The sequence below is a fragment of the Ursus maritimus genome, unplaced genomic scaffold (assembly GCF_017311325.1).
Source record: "Ursus maritimus isolate PB19 unplaced genomic scaffold, ASM1731132v1 scaffold_1, whole genome shotgun sequence".
NCBI lineage: Eukaryota > Metazoa > Chordata > Mammalia > Carnivora > Ursidae > Ursus > Ursus maritimus.
The window spans coordinates 50,987,133-50,993,858 of NW_024423343.1; positions in this window are offsets into that span (position 1 = coordinate 50,987,133).

Consider the following 6,726-nt stretch of genomic DNA (forward strand, 5'->3'; position numbering starts at 1 on the left):
TCAAAGACCATAAAAAAAGTTAAATAGAGTAGGAAAACAGATTTCAAAAAATTCAGTGAAAAGACAGGTAGACTTCTTAGGGACTAAAGTGATACATGGCATGTGATGGGTAAGAAAATTCTTTCTTTCTTTTTTTTTTTTTTTTAAGTAGGCTCCACACCCAGTGTGAAGCCCAACACAGGGCTTGAACTCACGACCCTGAGATCAAGACCTGAGCTGAGATTAAGAGTTGGACGCTTAACCAACTGAGCCACCCAGGCGCCCCCTTTCTTTTTTTAAAAACAATTTTTGAAGGTTGGAGATGTGTAAAATATGCCACTGAAATTCAAATATCTCAAAGAAAAAGAAAACAAGGAAGCATTAGTGAAAAATTAGTATGACTGTATAAGGAGCTTTCTGATTAACATCTTTTGTTTTAAAAGATGTGCAAACAATGAAGAGACTTAAAAATAAGGACTAATGCAAAGGAGTGCACCAATGTCTAGAAATAGTGTCAGAAAGATTAAAACCCTGAATAAACTGAGGGTTTGAAAAAAGTTACTGGAAACAGCCCATGTGACTTTTTCAGCTGTTGTTTAGAGCAGGAAAAAGAATAAAAAGAAAGGATTAGACTCAATGTTAGAGGCAAATGATTTCAGGTTTCTAGATTTCACAAACAAAATCCAGACCCCATTTTCCTTTCATATTTGGCAAGGTTTCCAAATGAAAATGGAAAATCAACAAATTATAGACACAATCATGGACCAAGGTATGTAAGGAGGTCATATGAACCTTCTGATAGCTACAACTGAGTTTGAGTCTGCAGAAGCATGAAATGTCATTCTAGGATGGCAAAGCAACTTTTATCAGTTGTCTAAGATGTCCTTGGAAATATTCCAAAAATTCATACAGTCTTGCAAGTTTCCTGGAGACTTGAAGGATAATAATAGCCCCATTTCAGAAAAGTAAAAACCTATCCATTGTGAAATGGTAGAATACATTATTATATAAATGATTAATATATAGAAAATATAAGATTTTATGTGGCTTTTTTAGGATAAAACATTCCAAAATATTTGATTCTATTTTATCAGAGTTATTAGGTTGGTAGTACAAAATGTTAAGATTGGTATAAGATGATTTTAGAAAAAAAAATTACCGTCATAATATCCTTATGGATAAACTGGTAATGTAGGTGGGATAATAGTCCAGTTTGGGGTAGTTGAAGCTTATTTAACAATCACAACTAGAACAGTGATGGCTACATTACTTTTAAATATTCGCTTGCTTTGTTTCTCATGGATGGAATGCATGTTAGGCTGGGGATATTGAGGACCTCCCTCTCTTCCTGATGCTGTCTGAAACTCGATGGCAGTTTGTGTTGGCGGTGAGAGAGCCTGCGTTCGTCCTTAGGACGAACACAGATCCCACTGGAAGACTTAGTTGTACAGGAGGGAAAGTAGTGAGCTGTGTTATAGTCCTCACTGTGCCATTTGGAGCTGTGTGGCCTCGCTAATATCCCTATCTGTAAAACAAAGATATAATAAATCAATCTTACAGGTGGCTGCAAGGTTTAAATAAGATCAGTTTTCAAAGGTTTTATAGTGTACCCAGGCATGAAAATGCAAGATAAGGGTACCAGCAGTACCTCTGTTTCAGTGCGGAATGAGAGCAAACAGGGAAGACCAGAGGATTCCTTTCCTGAGTCTGTCCTAATCAATACTTTCCCCATGGCAATAGAAGACGTAATTATTAGATTTTAAAAGTTTAGCAATGGGTAGCCTCAAGATTCAAAACTTTTCCCCCAACCCTGCCAAAGCGTATTTCCAGGCAAAAAAACCCGATCAAAACAAGAAGATATTCAGCAGGAAAAAAAACTCTGCTACCTAGACTTAGGCAAATATGTAAGTACAACACAGTAGGAAAAAAATAGCCTTTCGTGTGAAACACTGTGCAGCTTTAGCGGACCACATGGTTTAGAAGAATATGATGAAGAGTGTAGATCCTTTCACCCTGAGATAATCAGACCTCACTGGCCCAGTGCCTGGAACATAAGAGATACATGAAAAAGTTACTTTGCTTAATTCAGCACTCCTTCCCCCTTAATTCAAGAGAGACATGTGTAATCGGTAGTGACCAGCAGATGCTGGCCGTGTCAGGAAACTAGGATCTGCAGGAAGAGCCGAAGAAATCGAGACAGGTTAACCTCAGGAATCAGATGAGTGAAAAACCTTAATAGTGTCTTCAGGTATCTAAAGGATTGTCAAGCATTGTTATAGGGATTATTTTCACTCTGTCATTCCAGAGAGCAGAGCAGGAATCAGGGGTGAAAGCAAAAAGAAGGCAGATTGTTGACTCAAGGCAACAACTTTAAAATAACACTTCAATCTGTACCACGATGAGAAGGGCTGCCTGGTGAGAAAATAAGATCTCTGTTGTAGGAGTTGAAGCCAAGGCTGGCTGTAATCTATTAGGGAATCCATACAACACATTTCTGCTTTGGGCTGGTCTCTAAGGTCCTTGCCGACTCTCAAGTTCTAGGATTTTATTAGAAATCTGACTTTCTTTTCAAGATGCTCCTTTGTCCAAATGTTTATTTTTACTTCTCTTATTACATAGATATCAACAGACACTTTGCAGTAGACGGTATATTATTTTTCTGCCCATAGGACATTTTGAAGAAGCTAATCAACCCTTAACAATTGCTGATTTGTCATCTTAGAGGTTTCCTTACCCTGCAGAAGTAATTTATTGCACACAATTATGATATGTAATATGACTAGCTTATTAAGCATGAAAAAGCCATGTCTCTGTGCTATTATGGTTAAGTTTTCTACCTTAGCCTTAACAGTCATAGTTAAGATTACTATGGTAACCATAACTCAGTTCTTTGTGACTATAAATTACTTTTTATTCCTATATGTTAACTTTGATTCTCTATGTCCATATGATATCTAACTCTTCAAAGTAACAAACAGTAGCCTCTCCATAAAGATAATAAATTAAATAGGTTAAAGATCTTTTGCCCTAATAATAATAAAAAGACTGTTTGAAGCAGATAGTGATACAAGCAAGAATAGAAAAATTAGTGTCTTGTGTGATAAGGGAGGGCAACAGAGAGGGTCATGGTAGATAAAAGCATGGATTATAGTGAAAAATAAAGTGACCGTAAGTCAGTGAATTATATTGTAGGTAAGATACATAAACTCTGCTACTTCACGGATGATTTGGGATGGAAAACAATACTTGAGCTGTATGCAGCTACTTCCTCTTTCTATACCCATTGCAAATATCAGTGATTAATTATGGCAACATTTCCCTGTTGATCTCAAACACACCTTCAGAATCCTTCATGACATATAATACTGTAGGCGGTGACAATTAATTGACCTCAATTCTCCTCAGCTCTTCTAGGAATGCCTTAATTACGAACGCTGAAAAGGTAACAGTCTCCATAAGCTTTGCACGGATCAGATTCTGCAGTTCCCACGGACGGATCTAGGAGGTTTGCTGGAGGGTTTACTGAAGGAACCGTGATTCTGACACTGATACTACGGGGGAAGGCGACCAAGTTTTATTGAAAAGATGGGGGCCTGGACTCAAAAGGAGCCCTAACCGTGGCACTCGGGCAAAGAATTTAACTTCTCAGAACTCTGATTTATTTGTAAAATGTATATAATAACAGTATCAACAGCGTCATTCAGAGGAAAGCCCTCATCACGTTTCGTGACACGTACTCCAAGGGGGGGGGGGCAGCAGGTACACTTGCCACGTGGATGGCTTCAATACTGGGGATGAATGGAGTCTGGACCCGTAAGGCAGATCCTCTTCATCTTCAAATGAATGTGAAGTTTACACTGTAAACTTTATAGTTTACGCTACAACTCAAAAGAACTTGGATCAAGTTCGGCTAGTAACGAAGGTTGGGTGATAATAATTTGTTTCACTTCCCTAGCTAGATTGAAATTTCCCTGAGGGCAGAGATGATACTTAGTTTGACTTCAAGTCTGTAAAAGAGCCTTGTATTTATGAGACTTGAAAAAATTTTAAGATTAATTAAAAAGTTAAGTGATAAGGCACAGGAAAGGTAATTTAAACCTAATACCTCTTCAAAGCTGAAGATAAATATAGAAATGACTTCTGGTTAGAGAATATCATGACACAGAATTAAACTATAGCATGATGAATGTAGCTTAGGTACAAAATAATATAATATCATGATAGAAGACTATAGGACATTGAGAAAAGAGTGGTTATAATCCAGTTCTACGGATTGAAAAACTGATGCTATCTTTAGAATATTATTCCATATTTTTCAAGATTATTAATGATCAGATTAGGCTGTCCAGAGAAATGATAAACTATCATCTAGATTATTAAAAATGAAAATAGTCTTCTGATATAATTACCTAGGCCATCCTCCACATCATATTTATTAATATGTATTCCTTTTGACTATAATTAGTATATTTCATGTACATATATCTGCTTTTAAACACTAAGTAGTACTAGATTACTAGTAATCATAGCAATAATAATAATAATAAAAAGAAAAATAATGAAATTATCTAGGAAGCTATATATTGTCTGATTAGGAAAAGTAATTATAATGGCACAAGAACAATTTCTAAAATGACAGTCAAGTGAAATTCATGTGGAATACAGGCCTAAGGATGATTTAGAAGAAAATACTTAGGAATAGGAAACTTAGAAAGGAAAGAAGAAAAAATGTAACGAGAAAGAAAGCAGCTTCCGCCTGAAAGGCATAAGCTTTGCAAATGTTAGCAGGGATTTCTGACTTCTTCAAAACAGGTCCTTAGACAAGGCGAACTATACAACAAAAGAGAGTTATACAAGACTAAACAGGGATCAATAAACAATAACTAGAAAAAAAAATGATCAAGAAGAAGGTAATACTATGGACCTTTCAGAAAGGATTTTGATAATATGACGGGTCAAAGCTATCATTATAGGTAGCACTATAAAATTTTTACTGGGGGGCACAGGACTACTGATGTTTGTCAATAATTGTTTTACTTAAAAGTTTCTTCTGAAAATTTTATGACCGCTGTGCTTTTCTAAGTGGGATCTAGAATTGTTAGCAGGATCATGTTCCTCTGGTCAACGGGTCACAAAGATCTTGTTTAAAAATAAATTAGCAATAAAATCTACAAAACCTGTTGCTTGTAGGAACAGATTTAAGCAGTTGCTTTGTTTTTGTTAAAAATCCTGGAGTTCTGAGTGTTCTTTTGTACATCACTGTTTGTAAAGAAAGAGGACCATGTGATATCTTGCAAACAGTGGAAAATTTTCAAGTGGTAACTTTCTTTTATTTCAAAGGTGTTACATGTAGCAACTTCAGAAATGTGATTAGAGAAAAAAAGAAAGAAACTCACACTGCAAAATTCTGCCTCCCAGAGATACGGCCACTAGTCGGTATGCTCCTGAGGGCCCCCTGGGTCCTCCTCGTTCACTGCTGTATCCACAGTGAAGAACGCGAGGTCTGGCACATGTTGCAAGAACAAATATCTGTTAAATAAAGTAAGTGTTGGTACTTCGGTGTATGGCGACACAGAATTATTTTATATGTAAATATTCTTTTAAAAATGAGATCATAGTGTGTGCATTTTGAATCCTGGAAAGTAAATGAATTTTCAACATTAATCTTGAATTGAGAATACAGACTCTTAATACTATTTTGCAGATTCACAAAGTCTGAAAATTGGAGGGGAACACAAGTCAGTCCAAAGCTTTCATTTTACAGACAAGGGAAAACTTGGTCTTAGTGATGAACAGATAAAACGGGGCTCTAAGATCCAGGCCTCTAAATTCCAGCCAGATTTTTTTTTTCTGCCATATAATATGACTCCTTACACAGTATCTTAATTCAAATTTTTTGAACTGAAATTGAAAATTTATGGGTTTTTAACATTTTATTTATTTGAGAGAGAGCACACGTGCATGCAGAAGCATGGGGGGGGGCAGAGGGACAAGCAGCAAGACGACTCCCTGCTGAGCGGGGAGCTGGATGTGGGGCTCAGTCCCAGGACCCCAGGATCACGACCTGAGCCGAAGGTAAACAACCAACTGAACCGCCCAGTTGCCTCAAAGTTCTGTTTCTTTAAGAATTTTGGTCATTTATATTTGGGTAGTCCTTCGAATACTTCTCACTCTGATATAAACTTTAAAGTGTTTGGGTAAATTCTCTGTGAAGATATTTAGTGGATTGTAATTACCAAGTCTAGGTAATTTCAAATATTTACTTCATGTCTTCTGTTATTCAGTAACTTATATTTATTCCAATATTTCAAATTCAGTTTTTTATTTTACTCTAGATAAATACATATTTATTATAACTTCATTGATATGTGTTTTGAAACCGCCAATGGCTTTTCTATTACCAAAAAAAAAAAAAGGCAAGAAATCTCTATAATTAAAGTTGCTATCCTTAAGAGGAAGCATCTGCTTTTCCCCAACACCAGTCAGTAATTAGAAAGATTTATTTTCCTCCCAAATATTTCCATTCTTCATGTACCCTGTTTCTTGTACTATTCATCTTATTTGACATAACATGATTTCAATTAGGTTTTTAATGGTCAAGATACATGTCTGAAGATTTTGAAGGTGAGTAGTTACAAGTATGCCCAGCATTTCCTGTCAAAATCTAATGCCTCAGGCTATTTAAGTGGTAGCTTTGAAAAAGGAAACATCAAATTAAAATAATTAGCATGGTATACTTTGAATGTC